This window comes from Delphinapterus leucas, chromosome 4 (assembly GCF_059928025.1).
Source record: "Delphinapterus leucas isolate spDelLeu-1000000601 "Yukka" chromosome 4, BTC_Dleu_Yukka2, whole genome shotgun sequence".
Taxonomy (NCBI): domain Eukaryota; kingdom Metazoa; phylum Chordata; class Mammalia; order Artiodactyla; family Monodontidae; genus Delphinapterus; species Delphinapterus leucas.
In genome coordinates this window covers 61,631,685-61,652,956 of record NC_143132.1, presented here as the reverse complement: position 1 = coordinate 61,652,956, position 21,272 = coordinate 61,631,685, and the positions used below count along the sequence as shown (strand labels likewise).

Sequence of the window (21,272 nt, the reverse complement as noted above, 5' to 3'; positions counted from 1 at the left end):
GACTCATCCTGCTCTTTTATTCTTGGCCATAATTCTGTGTTCTGGCTCATTCAGTTCTAATCACTGAGAATTTACTTCCTTTGTGGCCAGCACTATACCAAGTAAGAGGAAAGATTACAAAATAGCACAAGATCCTTGAGGGTCTTCTGTCTAAATACAGACAAAAGTGACATAAACAAGCTCCTTCTCTTGACAAACACCTGTGCCAATGTCTTACTACATATGAAGTGATCTCTATTTTGCTAACAAAGAAAATGTACAAGATCGAGTAAGAGGGACTATAACATGATATACATCGAATTGGGAAGAGGTTTATTCATTATGAAAACCTGTACCTTCTGATTATTCCCAAAATCATGGTCTTAAAAATGACATTTTTCTAGTAGACAGGTAGTTACTGGATATGCATTATTCATGCACTCAAAGCATCTACAACATTTGTATTTTGGCAAAGTCCCTACCTCTCTTCCAGATCACACTGTAACAATTATGCAGTGGTGAAAAAAACAACTGGGTCTTTATTGTCGAGCAGTTAAAGGTCTCTGAAAGGTGAAGTTTATTTTTATTGATTTAAAAAGAATTTGTCCAAATCAGATATTTACTTGTTTATGTGTTTCTGATCTAAAGGGGGCAGTGTTTTGCAAGCAGGGCTATGAGTCAGAGAGAACATTTCCAGCATCCTGGTTTGGTTAAAAAGAAAGAAGAAAAGGGAATTAGCAATTGAACACCTGCTTGGTGCCAGGCACTGTGGCAGATACTTTCCAATATATTATTCTATGTAACATAGGCTGTGTCATGATACACACACACACACACACACACACACACACACACACAAATACACAAATATGGGAGGAAGGTACTATTACTAGCCTGAGTTTAAATAAAAGGAAATTGCGTTTCGGAGAGAGTTTTAATAAGTTTTCAATGAGAATTGGCTTGTGAATAGAAGACATATCACTCCAGGTATGTCTGACTCTGAGAACCATGGTTTTTCCACTTTTCATGCTTCTCTCAGATGAGAACATCATGCTGATAAGGCCAAGGCCATGAGGTTGATCATTACCTTGTGCTGGTCTTAATCTAGGCCAAAGCCTGCCCTCTTCCATCGTCCAAATTCAGGCTAGAGCCTTATAGATCCAAAGTGTGTTTTAAAAATATACCAAATGAGAACGTGTAAACTAGATAAGTAGAAACCCATCCTGACCACTGGATAAACAAGGGTAAACATATGCATTGATGATGGGTCATCAGTGCCATCTTTGTTGTGTTCAAAGGCTAACAGAACTTGACCTCTATCTTCCCATAAATCTATATCACTCCCTGTCCTTTAAATGACAGGGCACTATCATTCACGATGTCAAAGAAGGGAATTATAAGGAATCCAGCTGTCTAAATCAGGAGAGGAAATAGCCAGATGCATTTTGACTAATCGTAGCCTTCTTAGTAGAATAACCAGCCAAAAATTGCTGGCCTTACATGTCTGCTAATTCACTACAGCCCTTTCACTGGGAATCTCCATTGTGAATTCTGAACTCTAGTCTCCATTGCTGCTGCTTTAGTGTAGAGAATGATGCTGAGTGTGTGTGCTTATGCTGATATCTGGATACACATATGGCAACAATTAGAGTGGTTAATTAATAACATAAACTGCAGGGGTTCTAGGGGTCCTTCGGGGAGATTAAATGAATCTAAATCCCAACAAATAAATTAGTTGTCCTCAATCTGTGCTGCAGCTTATGTGTTCACCAAATTTTGATCAACGTATAAAACTTATTTTTACAACTGAGTAAACACATGGTCAGTAATATCTGCCAAATGGACCGTGAGCTAGGTGGATTTTGATACACTTTGAGGAATGAGGTACAACTTGATGCTGAGTAATAGATAAGAGGTGTAGCAATAGGACAATCCTGTGGCAAGGAGATATAGGAACTTTATTTTATGAGTGTGTAAGACATTGTGATCACACAGTGCTAATGCCCAGTCAAGGGCTCTTGAAAAGAAACAGAGGTAGAGCTTAGGGGTGAATCCAGAACCCACCTCTAGGGCATTAGTTCTATTTATTTATCCCTTCATTGATTCTATCAATAGATTTTTCTAAGTGCTTACTATGTGTGATGAACAGTTTTAGGAAACTGCTTCAAAGGAGACCAGTCCCAGATAGAAATACTCGTATTAATGGCCATAGAGCTCAACCAGGGCCTTGAACCAAATGTGAAGAGCATCATAATGCACTGCACTTTTTCAGTTCAGTGTGTTTATCTCTTACCTTACAGGACTCACTGGGGACATTCAGTGTCTTGTAACTTTTAATTGCCGATGAGCCTCCGGCAGGTGTGGCTTACACTAATGGACTGAAGATGTATGAGATGCTTTCACTTATATCCAGAAAAGTGTCCCAGTCAATGGAAAATCTTTTTAATTGGGCTTTTATCAGGTCCTTCTCTGCTTCCGCAAAGCAGGGGAGGCTATTGGAAAGAGATCAGTGTGGGTTTTAGGGAGCGCTGACACATGCTTCTGAAAATGAATACAGTGGGTGACTACTTTTGATATCATTGAAAATCACTTGCTGGAATGAAGTTGATATGGATCAGCCACAAGGGCTGTATTATTGATGGAGGACACAAATGAATTTGCAGCAGCATCTAAGTCTATTGATTCTATCCCCTCTACATTTTGAAAGTGTTCTATGGCCAGCAGCCTTGAAGCTTTACCTCAGTGCAGGATATTTGGTAGAACTGACTACCTCAGAAAATGAATACACGTCTGCTTACTTTACTACTACAGGTGTATTAATTTGCTAGGTCTGCCACAAGAAAATACCTAAAATTGGGTGGCTTAAACAACAGAAATTTATCATCTGACAGTTCTGGAGTCTAGATGAAGATCAAAGTGTCAGCAGAGTTACTTCCTTCCAAGGGCTATGGAAAAGAATCTGTTCTATGCCTCTAAACTTGCTCTGGTGATTTTCTGGCAATCTTTGGTGTTCCTTGGCCTAGGGAAGCATCACCCTGATCTCTGCCTTCACATGACGTTCTCCCTGTGTGCATATCTGTACCCAAATTTCCCCCTTTTATAAGGACACCAGTCATATTGGACTAGGGCTCCACCCTACTCCAGCATGATATCATCTTAACTAATTACATCTGCAACAACCCTATTTTCAAATAAGGCCACATTCTGAGATACTAGGGGGTTAACACTTCAACATATGAATTTTGGAGAAATATGATTCAACCTTTAACAACAGGGAAGGAACAGACAGGGCCTATATTCTGCTTCATGGAATGAATATAATGTAAACTGTAGAATAATCCCAGAGGCCACAACCATGACCAGCACTCCATAGACAAGCCTCACAAAATTTGCAAACCTGACTCAAATGTGTAAGACATACAAATCAACTTATTTGCCCCTTTCCAACTTGTCAACTCTGTCTTGTGGCCATTTTACACAATCTGGGAGTTTTTTTTTTTTTTTTTTGCGGTACGCGGGCCTCTCACTGCTGTGGCCTCTCCCGTTGTGGAGCACAGGCTCCGGACGCCCAGGCTCAGCAGCCATGGCTCACGGGCCCAGCCGCTCTGCGGCATGTGGGATCCTCCCGGACCAGGGCACGAACCCACGTTCCCTGCACTCTTAACCACTACACCACCAGGGAAGCCCAGAACAATTTGCTTTTGCAAAGTAATATTTATGTTCTACTTTTCACATTGGTTCCATTTTATATCACAGGAATATATATGGAAAATACTTGTATATAATGAGACAAAACTATGGAAAATATTTGTAAATCATATTTCCCATAGAAAATTTCTATTAAAATAGTAGTATAATAATCATGAAACTCTAGTAAATCCAAAGAAGACACTAAAATTAATCTGTAAAATTATACCTGATACTCTGTGGCAGTCCTCTTAGCAGTTTGGCTGAGATTGTCACCAGTGTCAAGCTACACTAACATTTCTACCTGTGAATTCAAGAGAAATATTCTACTTTTTCATACTTTATTTCATCATTTGAACTTAGCAGCTGCTTCCCCTAAATCTTTGCCTGGTAAGACTTGAAGAATTGTTAGACTAGTCCAGGTGGAAGAGACAATAAGACACAATTTAAGCGTTGAAATCCTTGCTTATCATTGGAGGTCAGCCTAAAATCTGCTGGGACATGTGGTTGTCTAGCAACCAACTAATGTCCTATAACGATCTACAAATTAATGCCTGTGCTGAATGAATGTTCTAGTCCAAACCCAAAGCTTTACACAGTTAATTGAAAGCTAATGTCCTCATTAGTGGCTGTTAGGGAGGCTCAACAAGTACAGTTTGCATGTGCTAAGTGTTGAATATTTATTAGACATGTTGTTTAATACAAAGTAGGAGGAACTGGGCAATCCATCTGGTGGTAACTATGAGAATAAAATGATTGTTTGGAACTGCCCAATCCATAAATATTTTCAGGAGAGCTGATGCCCACCCTACTGTTCACCACAACTGTTCATCTACACACATCTTCCTGGTTCCTGACTCTTTTTTTTTTAGCAGGGTTTCAATATTACCAAGTCCACACTACTTCCAACCCAGTAAGTAGTGCTCAGACTGCTTATTATAGTCCCTGTCAATCATCTATAGTTTATCATAAATTATCAGGAAAAAAAAATGAACCTCTGTAGTTGATCTCTATAAGGCCCTTTTGGTTGATATTAAGTAAGGGTAAATTAAAAATACATTGAAATTTAAGAAAGTTATGTTTGCCTTAACTTCTGCTCACATAACCACCCTGCACTTCTAGGAGTCATCCTGACATGTTCCTCCTTTGGTTGGTTGGTTGTCTTTTTCTTTTTTAATTGCTTTTTAAAACAGATAGCTATTTTAAGAAAACTCCTCTAAAGATCTAAAAACAGTTAAGTGATTGGTACTTGCTAAATTATTCAGTTGATATACTGACCATCTATTATGAATTTAGGATTATGCTGGATTCTCTGGGGGATAAAAGAGAAGTATTCCATGCAATTCTTCTCCCTTATTGCCAGGGAACCCACCTTCTTTTTAAGTGTCACAAACCGCTTTAAAAAAAAATAAAGTAGGACTTGCAACTATTTCCCTTTGGTACCCAATTCCTTTCATGGTGTTTCCACAGACTCCACTTCTATTGTTAGCCCCATAATTAAGCCCTGACTTAATTCGGTCTGCTATGATACAATTTCTTTAGGCCAAGGACAGTGTCTTCCTTTTCGTACCATGTGACCTAGCATGAGTGAACATAAGCCCAGAACATAGTAGGTGCTCAATGAGTATTTGCTGAATGAATGAATGATTGAATGATTATTTTATACTCTCTCACCCACTCCCTGCGTCTATTAACATGTCGATGATGCTTCTGGATATGCTTAAAGGACATGTCTATGGCCACTGAAGAGAAAATTCTATGTGAAATTAAAGCGCAAGGTTGCTGTCAAAATTCTGCCTTATTAGTAACCTAAACCAATCAACTTAGATATAAAGTCAGTCCATTAGCAAAAACAAATATCTTTTTGGTAGCTTTGTATGTTAGCACTATCCAACAGAGCCTTCTGAGATGATATAAATATTCTGTATTTGCACTGTAAAATACAGTAACCACTAGCCCTACATGGCTGATGTGACTGAGGAACTACATGTTTAATTTTATTTAATTGCAATTAATATAAATAGCCACAAATATTAGACAACACAATTCTATATGATTCAGAATGTGAATGGATGTTAAATACATCCCAGTGTTTTGCAATTAAACACACCCCAACGTGCCACCACAGGTGGTAACACAATTTAGTTTCCTGACTTGTAACGGTCCATATTTCTAGTACACTTCTTTGTCTAATGAAGTCTAGCTTAATTATGGGAACTTCCATTTTGTAGCCATAATGTAACACTACATTTACCAGTTTTCTTAATTCTCTGATGCCACTGAATAGCACCCTTATTTTGATAGCAGCTTTTCAGAAAACAAGGAAAAAAGAAAAAAGAGAATATTCTACCATTTCTCAACTTTTTTAAACTTCAGGAATATTATAATATGAAAATATGTTTATCTTAGAATTTTAAAATAGATAATTATTTAGACTTCTGATGTAGAAAACATACAATAATTCCACTTGTGTCCACAGTTGTGTTCTAAAAATATGTTAACAACACATACTACATTCTTGAATAAAGGTTTGATTTCTCTTTGAAAAATGATAGAGTTTTTAAATCCACATATACTTCAAATATTTGTGTTTTTTAAGCTTTAAACTAATTAGCAGTTTTATTAAATGTGCTAGCTTTTTAACACAGCACGTTGGGGAGCACTGGTGTTATTCTCTGCCTTTCTCTCTATAATTTTTAACCTCGAATTCTCTCTCCTTTTACACCTGGCTCCTTCACTGAGTCCCTAAAGTCTCTTCATCTCAGAAGGATATTTTTGCCATTCATTGCATTATCTAATTAGAGCCTTGTTCTTTGCATTTAAACTGATGATTCTTTCACTCTTAAAAATAACTAAATTCAGTTGCTTTTAAACTCACACAGCTTTCAATTAATTTTGTACTTCACTTCAGTAGCCCTCAATTTTTCAAAAAAGGTGTTCTTAAAAAAATCCTTTCATAGCCAAGTACTGTAGTGTAAAAACTTACACTTTGAAAATTCAGAAAGAAAATTTCATTTCACTAAAGTAATAATTTGCTGAGACAAAGAAGAAAATTTTTTAAATACAGGAGAGCTGAAGGCCAAGTGTCTCTGTGGCTATTTTAACATATTCCCTACCCTAAACACAAGTCCCAAATGTGACATCTGGCACTGAAGCTGTGCTCTCCTAGATAAAGGTAATGATAACACCAGTAATAAAAAAAATAATGTACCCTTATGTGTCAGGCTCTCTCTCTTTCTCGCGCACACACCATGCCCCACTGTGGGACATCATTACTGTCATTTCTCAAGGAATAGAAAACAAAAGCCAGCAGTCACAGCCAGTAACTGTTAGTGGTTCTCCACAGCCCTTACTGAATCTCCCAATCTTTCCTTGAAATAACAACCTAGAATTTGGCAAGAGCTCAAATTTAAACTTCCAGCTAGCCAGATCAATAATATTTATTCAGTTTCCTCACATATATGGTACTATTCTTGGCTCTGGTACAGAAGGAAATCCATGTACTATAGGATTTTTTTTTACATTTAAGCATATTCTCCTGAAAGGTATTTTTTTTTTAACAGCTCTATTGATATGTAACTCACATACCATAAAATTCACCATTTAAACATTTAAAGTATACACAATTCTAGTAGCTTTAATATATTTACAGAATTGTGTAGCCATCACCACAATCTAATTCCAGAACATTTTCATTAGTCCCCAAAGAAACTTCTTACCCGTTAGCAATCACCCATTTACCCTCAACCCCAGCCCTGGGCAACCACTAATTTATTTTCTCTTTCTATGGATTTGTCTCTTTGGGAAGTTTCATATAAATGGAATCACACAATATGCAGTCTTTTGTGACTGGCTTCTTTCACTTTGTACAATATTTGCAAGGTGTATTCATGTAGTAGCATGTACCAAATATTCATTCCATTTTAATTGTTAAAATATTCCCTTACATGAATATACTCCATTTTATGTATGCATTCATCAGTCGATGGATATTTGGGCTGTTTCTACTTTTGGGCTATCATAAATAATGCTGCTATGAACATTCATGTACAAGAGTTTTGTGTGAACATATGTTTTCTCTTCTCTGGGCTTAGACTTAGGAGTGGAATTGCTGAGTCATATGGTAAATCTATGTTTAACATTTTAAGGAGCTGCCAAAACTGTTTTCCAAGTGCACTATTTTACACTCCCACCAGCAATGTGTGAGGGTTCCAATTTCTCCATATTCAGCAGGACTTATTCTTACATCTTATCACATGAAACAGTTTAATAAAGGGGAATTTCACACAAACGTAAAATTCAAGGAAGGTTTTCCAAAGGTTAATTTTGAAGTACTGTTGAATTACCCAGAATGAAGAAGGAAAAGGAAAAGGAAGAGTTCAATAGAGCTGATATTGGTCAGTTTGAGCCCTGGCTTGAAAAACATCTTATCTAAATATCAATTTTAGAGGTTCTTTCTCAATTCTAGAAGATAATCACTTAGAAGTGCCTGTTCAATTGAATTTCTTGCTTCTATCAATGCATATGATTTCCTTTGCCTAGTTAAGGACATTATCTCTGGGTCCCAGGATAAGTTTGATCATGCCAACCATATATAAAATGCCTTATTGAGGACTGACATAGAAAATGTTCAGAATGTATATAACTATTACTATCTTCATAGTCATTGATATTTTAAAAATATATACCAAAAAAAGTGCTCATTAACCATGCTGAAAGATTACATTTTGTCATGATCCAACCTAAAGTTGGCCTTTCTGTCTAAATTTTCTAAATGGTAGAAATTTCAAACAATATTCATGTCTCCCTACAAAAACAAACAAAAATCATCTCCAGGCAAAAATGGGCTTTTTGTACATTCTAAGTTCATATAACCTCTAAAACTTTGACCTAAAAAATGTTTAATTCAGATGATATAGCACATTCCATGGTGCCTAGCAAAGTGCTGGACACATATTGGGAACTTAGTAAGTACTTAGTGAGGGAATGAAGGAAGGAAGAAAGGAGGGAGAAAAGGAAAAAAAGAAAAAGGAAGGAAGAAAGAAGAGGTGGAAGAAAGTTAATTAAGAAATTTAAGGATGCCCCTGAGATATAGAAAAGTAGATATTCACTAGAGTTTAAGAATATCCAGAGAGCAAGTGTCTGTACAAATTAAGTACCTCCGTAGTATGTTGTATAATACCATATTATGTGGAGCTTCATTAATATTTGCCCATGTATGAATAGAGACGATTATAACTGCGTTTAAGTAACCTGGTAGATATCTGTCTCAATGACTAGATAAAAACCTGGAGTCTAAGGGAATGATAACGTATTATCGTGAGGTCTATCGGGAAAGCTTATAGGACAAGATTGGGCACCAGAGTTAAACAGATCAGTTTAAGAAAGTGTTAATGCTGAATAGGTTAAAAGAGAGAAAGGTATAAAATGTATAACCCCTGCGAGCTGTAGAAAAATATGACTTTGAAAACTAATTTGAAATTCTCAGATATAAATTTCAGAGGTTCCAAAAGTCATCACCTTCAGTCTTAGGAAACCTCTCACCACTAAGTTTAGCCTGTGTGAAGGGAGAAGTACATGGAAAGTAGAGGCACAACGATTAAGGAGTCAAGTGACATAAGAGTAGAACCAGTTCTTTCAAATACCAAAACTATATAAACAGATATCATAAGATGATGAGTGTGACAGAATAAGCCTCTCCCCCAAAACATTAAATGTCCACATCCTTTAAACCAGTCTTCTTTTTATCAACTGTCCTTTATCTAGAGTTCAAACTGGAAATAATTCAATGAACTCATCTGTATTAAATACTATATTTACTCCTCCAGTATATTTATGTTTTATTTAGGATCACTTCCTTTTGTTAAAATAAATGATGCTGTGTTAGTCCTCACCCAAGTGTCAGTGAGAGTCAGATGAGGAGATGCATTTTGAGTAGTCAGGGAAAGGGGTGTGGAGAAGGAAGCAGAGAGGATCTCAGTAGCTCCTCAGAGCATATACCATAGTTAGCATCTTCACCACCTTTTGCAAAGTAATTTCTACACATCTGATTGGGGGGAAAATGATACGTATGTACCAAGTAGATATTGAAGCTATCAATTAATTGTACTTTGGAGACATGGTCTGATTTTGAAGGACCAAGAAAATGTGAGGAAGTATAGAATATAGGCAAGTAGATTGGGGAAGAGTTCATGGTACAAATTTCAGTTTCTGGAATCAAGGTCAGGAGACATGAATTTGAGTCAAACAATGACAAAAAGTTTGTGTAATTCCCTTTCTCTTTTTTTCTTTCATCATCTGGAGTGTTAAAGCATCATTTTTTAAAAAGACAAAATCATGTTACTCGCACATATGTAAAATGAACACATGTCCAAGATTTTGATGAAGGACCCAAGAAGATATTACAACTGGTTCAAAAGAGAATGCAAAGTGCCACACAATTGTAGTCGGTAAGGAATGCTGAACTTACAAATGTAAAACTAGTAAAACTGATCTATATCCATAGAGTGATAATTCACTGCACTCTACCAGATGCATTTCTATAAATAGGTATTATATGCATTGCTATCAGTTTTTTATAAATTAACTTTTATCTGGCAGAGTTGTAAAGTATGCTTATCAAAGATAAGAATCAAACAGGGTGCTCATCAAATTTTAGTCTTTTGCAATTCTTCCTTAATATAGATTAGATGATCTCTTGGGCTCTTTCTAATTCTAATACTCAATTAGTTTCCACAATCAATAAAGGGAAAAACAGGTGAAGAAAAAAGGGTAAGAGAAGTAATGAACTGAGAAGTCTGAAAAAACTTAACTTTCACACTGCTAACCTGGTCTTGTCACCAATAAACTTCCTTCTGTCTCACATTCTGGAATTGGGTGCTTATTATTAATAGATTCCATATTAGTTTAAACAGAAAGGGGGGAAATCATAAATCACAAGAGACTCTAAATGTATTATACTCATGGATAAATGGCAAAGCTTTCATAGCACATTCACTGTATGCCAATGAAATAGCATGATCTTTTGTTGAAGTAAAATTTGTTCTTGGTTAGACTGACAAGGGTAATTAATGCTCCTGTAGAAAAGCCCTGATCCCAGTTACTTTATGTCACATGAAAGAAAATTCCCCTGTTCACTCCTCCCTCATCTGTGGTTCATATTGAGTTATGAATCACACAATGACAGCCCTGCAAAGACAAGCAAAGTGGGGGCCAGGCTAACCCTGCAACAAAGCACACAGCCAGGACTGTAGGAAATGGCACATTTGCCTTCCTAGAGCAGAGCTGAGCAGGACTTGTTTCACAGGTTATGTTCTGAGAGAAGGATATCCAGGGCTTTTCCGAAGCTTCGGGTTATATTAGCATCTGTGGGCTATTTAGCCAGGTTTACCCTTCTCTCTCCCACACATATCCCTTCTTCTTTTCTCTCTTTCATCAGGGCATATCATTTAGTAGCAGACCACACCATTAGTGCAATGACAGAAAGGACAATTACATAGAACTCATACAGGAGTTATTTAAATTAGCATTTTAAAATTTGCTTACATTTATTGAACTCTTCCTAGAGGAAGTGTTCAATAAATGTTAGACATACTATGTTCACTATCTCATTTGATCCACCCATCAAGCCCAGGAGGTAGGTAGGCCCTGATGCTATTCTCATCTCTTGAGTGAAGATGGTAATTAACTTACCTGAAGTTCCACAGTTGATAAATGGCAAAGTTAGGCCTCAAACCTGGGTCTGACTGATATCAGACTTCCCATCTTAAGCATTGTACACATAGCTTCATCCCCACCACTCATCCCTACTGGGCCCTAACCATATTAGTGGGCAGGTTAAGAGTGATTCTACAACCCTCAGAGAGCTAAATGGTAGATTATTTTATGCTCTCCCATTCTGAGCATGACCAGACATACTCTCTCCAGGCTGTGGTAAACATAGATCTGTACCTGTGTGCAGGGAGAAACTGAAGAGATTAGGACAGCACAGAACTGATGTTGCTCTACTTCCCACTCACTGCTACCTTTTTTTTTTTTTTCCCTGAACGAGCCTACCCTAACAAAGAGAAGAAAGAAGGGTTTACTTTTTACCAAAGTTCATTCTGGGCAGTAAGGTTTTCCTTGAGCAAAATAAATACAATGAGGTCTGAGAGTTCTTTGCAAGACCTCACAACCCTATCCTTTAAAGTTTTATAATTCTCATTATTAGGAATTCCCTCTATAAGAAATTCTTTCCTTTGTGTTCAGCATTGCTAGGCAGTAAAATTAGATCAGATTTTGGAGGAAGACAAATCTCACCTGTATCCTTTACTAACTGGGTTAATTCCTGACCAGTTTTTAGCCCACTTCCTCATCTGCGAAACCTACTGATTGATCAAGAAAATTCCCTTATTCAAAAGTTGTTTACATTGGGCTATCCTGGTGGCGCAGTGGTTGAGAGTCTGCCTGCCGATGCAGGGGACGCGGGTTCGTGCCCCGGTCCGGGAGGATCCCACATGCCGCGGAGCGGCTAGGCCCATGAGCCATGGCTGCTGAGCCTGCGCGTCCGGAGCCTGTGCTCCGCAATGGGAGAGGCCACAGCAGTGAGAGGCCCGCATACCAGAAAAAAAAAAAAATTGTTTACACTTCCTCTTTTAAATGCAAAGTTCCCTAAAATTACTAGCACTTTATTGCTAATTTGGTAACAAGATAATCTTTCTCTTCAATAGATCTTGGGAAAATGGTTGTTCTAGTAGAAAAAAGGGAGACTCAAAAATTGAAAGAATGAACAATTAAAGAGAGAGGTGGAAAAAATTACCAAAGATACACTATCACTAAATCACAAAAAATCACCTCGGGAGTAGTGATTCAAAACCTGTATCACAGGTGGTAAAGAGAGGAGGCGAAGGAAAGGATGTTAATACAAAGGATTGATAATATGAAGGACACTAAAGCATCAAAATGTTTATTGCCTTGGCAAAAATCTTTTCTTTAATCATGCAATATTGCCTTTGGGCTTTATACACGTCTTGAACATAGCAGACTTTCAGGACCATGCAGAGCCCTAGGGCAACATTATATTTAAAAAGTCATCACTGTATCTTTAAAGGATACAAAACAGGTATGCTGCATTTATTTTTCATTTTGTTTTTCACTTACAAAAATGATACCTGGCACATCAACCAACTAGCAAAACACAGCTGTGAGTTAAAAGGCTAACTACCAGCGCAGAAGACTGTTGAGGTCAAAAAAGGCAATATAAGACCATCATCTACCATTGCCCCTTCCAGCCCACTTTGTCACTAACATCACTTCCCCACACACATATACTCATGTCCAGTATTTTTTAACTAAACAAAGGAAAAGAAGATGTAACTAAACTGTGTGTATGACTGTGTACAATTCACTTTTCTGTTAATTAAGACTGGTGTCTTGCAATGTTGGACTCCAGGGATTCCCCAAGGCCCAACCCATCACTAGCTCTGTATCACTTCTTTTCTACCACTCAGTGTCCTTTCTCCGTGATGCCCATATTGGAAAGAAATTAAAAAATGATTATAGGCATGCACAGTTCGGTCCTGTACCAGCGTCCTGAGCAGCCTCACGGGCTTCCTCCCTGCACAGCCTGTGAGTGACAACCCTTTCCTCACACCTGACTGGGCCTGTGGGGTGAGGAGGTGCTGCACAAAAGGAAATCTGAGGCACAGAGAAGTTAACTGCCTGGCCCAAGATCACAGAACTACCGTTGGTTGACAGGGTCTTGGTGCTCCAGCCGGGTGTCAGGCCTGAGCCCCTGAGGTGGGAGAGCTGAGTTCAGGACATTGGACCACCAGAGACCCCCTAATAGGCCCCATGTAATATCAATCGGCAAGAGCTCTCCCAGAGATCTCCATCTCAACGTTAAGACCCAGCTCCACTCAACGACCAGCAAGCTCCAGTGCTGGATACCCCATGCCAAACAACTAGCAAGACAGGAACACAACCCCACCTATTAGCAGAGAGGCTGCCTAAAATCATAATAAGGTCACAGACACTCCAAAACACACCACAGGACTCGGTCCTGCCTAGCAGAAAGACAAGATCCAGCCTCACCCACCAAAACACAGGCACCAGTCCCCTCCACCAGGAAGCCTACACAACCCACTGAACCAACCTTAGCCACTAGGGGTAGACACCAAAAACAACAGGAACTACAAACCTGCTGCCTGTGAAAAGGAGACCCCAAACACAGTAAGTTAAGCAAAATGAGAAGACAGAGAAATACGCAGGAGATGAAGGAGCAAGGTAAAAACCCACCAGACCTAACAAATGAAGAGGAAATAGGCAGTCTACCTGAAAAAGAATTCATAGTAATGGTAGTAAAGATGATCCAAAATCTTGGAAATAGAATGGAGAAAATACAAGAAACGTTTAACAAGGACCTAGAAGAAATAAAGAGCAAACAAACAATGATGAACAACACAATAAATGAAATTAAAAATTCTCTAGAAGGAATCAATAGCAGAATAACTGAGGCAGAAGAACGATAAGTAACCTGGAAGATAAAATAGTGGAAATAACTACTGCAGAGCAGAATAAGGAAAAAAGAATGAAAAGAATTTAGGACAATCTCAGAGACCTCTGAGATAACATTAAATGCACCAACATTCGAATTACAGGGGTCACAGAAGAAGAGAAAAAGAAAGGGACTGAGAAATTATTTGAAGAGATTATAGTTGAAAACTTCTCTAATATGGGAAAGAAAATAGTCAATCAAGTCCAGGAAGCGCAGAGAGTTCCATACAGAATAAATCCAAGGAGAAACATGCCAAGACACATAGTAATCAAACTATCAAAAATTAAATAAAAAGAAAAAATATTAAAAGCAGCAAGGGAAAAGCAACAAATAACACACAAGGGAATCCCCATAAGGTTAACAGCTGATCTTTCAGCAGAAACTCTGCAAGCCAGAAGGGAGTGGCAGGACATATTTAAAGTGATAAAAGGGAAATATCTACAACCAAGATTACTCTACCCAGCAAGGATCTCATTCAGATTCGATGGAGTAATTAAAACCTTTACAGACAAGCAAAATTTAAGAGAATTCAGCACCACCCAAACCAGCTTTACAACAAATGCTAAAGGAACTTCTCTAGGCAGGGAACACAGAGAAGGCAAACACCTACAAAAACAAACCCAAAACAATTAAGAAAATAGTAGTAGGAACATACATATTGATAATTACCTTAAATGTAAATGGATTAAATGCTCCATCCAAAAGATATACACTGGCTGAATGAATACAAAAACAAGACCCATACATATGCTGTCTACAAAGGACCCACTTCAGACCTAGGGACACATACAGACTGAAAGTGAGGGGATGGAAAAAGATATTCCATGCAAATGGAAATCAAACAAAATCTGAAGTAGCAATTCTCATATCAGACAAAATAGACTTTAAAGACTATTACAAGAGACAAAGGAGGACACTACATAATGATCAAGGGATCAATCCAAGAAGAAGATATAACAATTGTAAATATTTATGCACCCAACATAGGAACACCTCAATACATAAGGTAAATGCTAATAGCCATAAAAGGAGAAATTGACAGTAACACAATCACAGTAGGGGACTTTAAAACCCCACTTTCACCAATGGACAGATCAACAAAAATGAAAATGAATAAGGAAACATACCTTAGAACATTCTATGACATAAATCACAGCAAGGTCCTTTTTGACCCACCTCCTAGAGAAAGGGAAATAAAAACAAGAATAAACAAATGGGACCTAATGAAACTTAAAAGCTTTTGCACAGCAAAGGAAACCATAAACAAGACCAAAAGACAACCCTCAGAATGGGAGAAAATATTTGCAAATGAAGCAACTGACAAAGGATTAATCTCCAAAATATACAAGCAGCTCGTGCAGCTCAATATCAGAAAAACAAACAACCCAATCCAAAAAACGGGCAGAAGATCTAAATAGATATTTCTCCAAAGAAGATATACAGATTGCCATCAAACACATGAAAGGATGCTCAACATCACTAATCATTAGAGAAATGCAAATCAAAACTACAATGAGGTACCACCTCACACTGGTCAGAATGGCCATCGTCAAAAAATCTACAGGGCTTCCCTGGTGGCGAAGTGGTTGAGAGTCCGCCTGCCGATGCAGGAGACGCGGGTTCGTGCCCCGGTCTGGGAGGATCCCACATGCCGCGGGGCGGCTGGGCCCATGAGCCATGTCCGCTGAGCCTGCGTATCCGGAGCCTGTGCTCCGCAACGGGAGGGGCCGCAACAGTGAGAGGCCCGCGTACCGCCAAAAAAAAAAGAAAAAATCTACAAACAATAAATGCTGGAGAGGCTGTGGAGAAAAGGGAACCCTCTTGCACTGCTGGTGGGAATGTAAACTGATACAGCCACTATGGAGAACAGTATGGAGGTTCCTTAAAAAACTAAAAATAGAACTACCATATGAGCCAGCAACACCATTACTGGGCATATACCCTGAGAAAACCATAATTCAAAAAGACACATGCACCCTAATATTCATTGCAGTTCTATTTACAATAGCCAAGACATGGAAGCAACCTAAGTGTCCATCAACAGATGAATGGATAAAGAAGATGTGGCACATATATACAATGGAATATTATTCAGCCATAAAAAGAAATGAAACTGAGTTATTTGTAATGAGGTGGATGGACCTAGAGTCTGTCATACAGAGTGAAGTAAGTCAGAAAGAGAAAAACAAATACCATATGTTAACACATATATATGGAATTGAAAATAAAAGGTTCTGAAGAACCTAGGGGCAGGACAGGAATAAAGATGCAGACATTGAGAATGCACTTGAGGACATGGGGCGGGGAAGGGTAAACTGGGAAGAAGTGAGAGAGTGGCATGGATGTATATACACTACCAATTGTAAAACAGATAGCTAGTGGGAAGTAGCCGCATAGCACAGGGAGATCAGCTCAGTGCTTTGTGACTACCTAGAGGGGTGTGATAGGGAGGGTGTGAGGGAGATGCAAGAGGGAGGAGATATGGGGATATATGTATATGTCTAGCTGATTCACTTTGTTATACAGCAGAAACTAACACAACAATGTAAAGCAATTATACTCCAATAAAGATGTTAAAAAATAAATAATAATTATAATGGATGAGCCTATTTTGTTTGTGCTTCAAAGAGCTTCTAGGAACAAAGCCCAAAGAGAAAAAACATTACTAGGATGATTCCACATTTAACTAAGAGATTCCTGGACTCTCAGTTGAGAAAAAAAAAAATGGCCATCTAGTCACAATATTGAGGTCTCAATATTGTGGTCTCAATATTTATTGAGACCTCACTGGTATGCTAATGCTAGGCTTTTGTTATTTTCACTGGAAGTCACAATTTCAGACAGAAACAAAGTCACCTTCTTATTGAAAAGGCACAGGGGTAGAAGTCAAAAGACAAGGGATCCTGTTCCAGAATCTAACATTCAGTTCCAATGCCCTCTGACTTCTTCCCTCTGAATAGGGTTTACCTGACTGCCTTAAGGGGTTATGTGAGAATCAAGAGAGATAGTATATAGAAAAGTGCTTTATAATCTGTTAAGTATTATATAAATATATATTAAACTGCACATAAAATCATTATATTAAAAAACAAACACACCTTGGAAATTTAATGAAACCAAGGTGAACACCACTATTGCAATTAATTCCTCTCATCTTATAAAATGTACAACAGTAGTAGGGACAAAATAAATGTTTAAATAAATGTATCAGGGTCTGTGTGGTCAGCAGCACTCACTCACTGGCAAAGCGTCTCACTACTCCACCTCAGTCTCCCAGTACACACGGCTCCAATTCATGCCTCAGCAAAAGTAAAATATATATAATTTTTTCAGTATTGCTTACGAACATCAGAAACTGCAATGTCGAACCCACCTATGTCAAAGGCTGAAGTATGGTGGCAGAGGGGGTCTTCCAGTGACAGGTGTAGTTAGCATACAATAACAAAACTTTTCTCAAATTACTTCCACCCAGTCTAACCCTACCTGTCCATCTCACCAGTGAGACATGGTGTGGGAATATCTGGGGAACAGGGATTATTTCCCACTCACTTCCAAACTTCCAAGGCAGGAAGGGTAGATATCCTACTTATTGGAAACATTTAAAACCTATTGAAAATAGTTAAACTATACAGCCTGTGGTTTAATGCTCTTTAAATTGCATCAGTTAAAATGCAACAGTTTAATCAAAATAGACAAATTTATAACACTGAAAATTTAAGTATTTTAATATAACTTAACATAACACTTTAATCACTTCTATCTGGCTGACATTTTTCACGCTAGCTATACAAAACTTATTGATATATGTCATCAACACTGCATCATTTTGCCTCACTGTGGCATAGATTCCCACTGGGGTAGCTGAATAGTTCACAGTGATTAGTGTTCCTCTGATAACTATTCCCAGTATAGAGGAGTGGGTTCCATAACTATGTGTATACTATGAGACCCTATCCCAGGTTGTATTTGACTGATTTAGGGTGGGCACCTATCCCCAAATTTTCTCCCAGGAATTTACTATGCTTTCAAACTAAGAGGCACAATTACTTTGGTTCATTGAAGAACTGGTCCACTAACTGAGGTCTCTAGGACTTTCCGAGAACCTACTCCCAACGGCTGGTTGCCCAGTTCTTCCTTGGAATCTGTAAGATTGTCTAGCATATGTCCAATTAATTCTTTTTTAGCCTAAGTTATTTAGAATTGATATAGCTACTTGCAGTCAAAAGAATCTTAATATAGAAATTGTAACACAAGTTTATTTTTCCTTTACTTATTGTAGTGGGCAGAATTCTAAAATGGCCCACCAAATTCCCACACCTTCGTGTGTACTCCCTGTATAATTCCCTCCCCTTGAGTGGAGGCAGAACCTGTGAATATGATGGGAATTAAAATATCAAACTATGATTTTGTGGCAAATTCATTCACTAAATTCTATCTTAGATCCAGGTCTAAAAAGATAAAGACTAGATTTGAGGAACTGAGGAAAAACCTCATGAACATTGGCCAATTCTATGTCCAAACTTTCTCAAACATCAAAATGATAGGAGAACCACAGAGACAAAGAGTTATATAAGAGTGAACAAAGCTCCCTGGGCACCCTTCTGTCTCTTGGAGGTAGGATACCTAGGGTGGTGGTGCTGACAGGCAGTCAGCATGGGGAAAGGAACCAGCCAGAGCAGAGTATCTGAAAAGGAGTTTCCCAAGATTTTTTCTATCCCCTGTGGGAGTGGCATGAAGGTGCACACATATAACCTATGCTTCCATGTAGAACAAAGTTATGCTCCTTAGCAAAGCAGCATTATACAGACTCATTTTAAGGGTTCTGGGTACTTAAATTTTTGATTGTGAGATCCCTTTATTTCTGAACCTCCACCTCAGATTATGCAACTCTTATTATCTGACCCTGCATTGTAGGACCTAAGATTTTTCCATTTCTGTTAATTTAGGTGCTTTCTGAGAACAGGCATGACCATATTCTGCCACACGTTTAGAAAGGTCAGCGCTGTGGCTGCTATACAATCTTCTTGGCACTGACTGAAAGAAAATTTAAAAAAAATTATCCTCAAGAGAAAGTGATGCATGTAAACATATAATTATAATACAGCATGAGACATGGCACAATGGAAACATAGACAAATTGCCATGGTAGAACAGAGACAAAGGGAACTAACTCCTTCTGGAGAAGGTTTTAGGTTGGAAGATAAATGCCATAACAAATTGGGAAAAAAATCATACAACTAGAAGCTTAAAAAGGTTAGATATTTGACAGAGGATGTTGATAATGGTGGAAGCTAAACATGTGTGAGAGCAGGGGGTAATGGGAAACCTCAGGTCCTTTCTCTTAATTTTGTTGTGAACCTAAAACTGCTACTTAAAAAATAAAGTCGTTTTAAAAAAGTAAATGAATAGACCATCAAATAAAATGAAATTTTAAGAAGGTAGATATTTTTACAAACAATACCAAATAGTAAACAAAAACTAAAAATTCCTGAACTGAAACATTTAATGTGGGGAAAGACCTAGAGCTCATTAAAAAGATTACGTGTGCAAGGACTCATTAAGAACAGTGAGGTTCAAAAGTCATGTTACTGAGTTTACAGTCAGATGGCATTGCCTGTCATTCCCCAGATCATTTCCCATGCTTTCTGCTCTGTAGGAACAACTTTGAGTGGTGCTTTATTTGCATGTCAGACTAAAATGACATTGATCCAAACAGACACCAACACAGAATTGCAGAGGAAGCCCCATTGAGTCAGCGCTGGCAAAGGAGGACACCAACAAAGGAACGATTGAAGCCATCAAGTACAGGAAGTGTGTGGGCATAGGTGTGTGGGAAAGGATGTCAACACCATGAGTCAATGCCTGAGGACAGGTGGAGGTGGCCACATACACAGGGAAGACAGAAGAAGTGGTCCCAGTATATAAATGAATGAAAGAGAGATGAACTGAAGCATAGGAGTTAAGTTATAGGATACAGGAGGAAGGAAGAAAAAGAGAAACAAGCAAAGTTCAAGAAGTAGATAGTAACAGAGGTTCAAAAACAGAGAAGGAGACAAGGATACCTGGCGGGGAAAGAGAGAGAGAGAGATTATCCATAATAGCAACTCAGTGGGGCAAAACTCCACTGTTTGCCTCTAGGTTTCACAAGACTGTCCATTCAGCGTGTTCTATGGAACACCATGCTCTAGAAATATTTTCTGTTTTTTTTTAGGACAAGAAAGAACTTTGCTCTGTGTTTTCTCCACCTCCATCTATACTGCCACCCCTCTTCCCCAGTGTGCGATTTCAGCAATATTTCTCTGTATCTTGAAAGCACACATATAACAAATAACCTACTATGATCATTGCAATATTTTTATTAAATTTCATAATTTTCTGATGGGGGAATGGGAACTTACAGAAGGAACATGCTTAGCCAATTCTTTAAAGGTAACTTCTGTCACCTGGGAAGAGAGGCACATTAATTATACTCTTGTGACCAAGCAACAATCCCTATTAAGATAGCCAAGAGCTGGGCAAGCAATATCCACAGCTATATTTAGCTAAGGGCCAATTGCCACTCTGCACTCCAGTTCAGCCCGCAAAGCCAAAGAGGAATGTAACAGCAGCACCATGAGGACTCCTGAATGCAGCTATAGCATAATGCTATGGTCAGATGGAAGGGTCATTTCTGGCCTTTGAAGACCTGTCACGGGAGTGGAGGCAGAGCAGCATGCCTTCTTACGAACAGGAAAAAACTTAACTCTAGTAGAAGGAGAAAGGGATAAGACAAAAATAACTTTCCCACCTCTTTTTGCAATTTATGTAGTCACCTTCTTCTCTCCCTAGCCCTTATTAGGAAAATGTGACGGTCTTTTTCTCCAAATGCTGTAAAATCATACAATCATCTTCCAAATACGTGAACTGATCTACAAAGGCAATTTTGCCAAATATCCTACTTACAGTGCAATTTCATAAAACAGGAAAAAAAATAGGCTCATAAAAATGAAGAAAAAAATTAGATTCCTTCATTTGGCCACTAGATTTATGATAACATATTCTCTCATTTTTCTCCTTAAACTAGCAGTTTCAA

General features: G+C 38.3%; 1 long non-coding RNA gene across 2 annotated transcripts in view; it reads right to left on the bottom strand.

Moving 5' to 3' along the window:
- Positions 1-21,272, bottom strand: part of LOC115802311 (uncharacterized) — a 216,011-nt gene that overhangs the window by 58,647 nt on the left and 136,092 nt on the right. For both annotated transcript variants that reach the window (XR_016392904.1, XR_016392905.1), the window contains exon 3: positions 15,328-15,379. This is a non-coding gene — a long non-coding RNA (uncharacterized LOC115802311). The remainder of the gene's footprint in view (positions 1-15,327; positions 15,380-21,272) is intronic.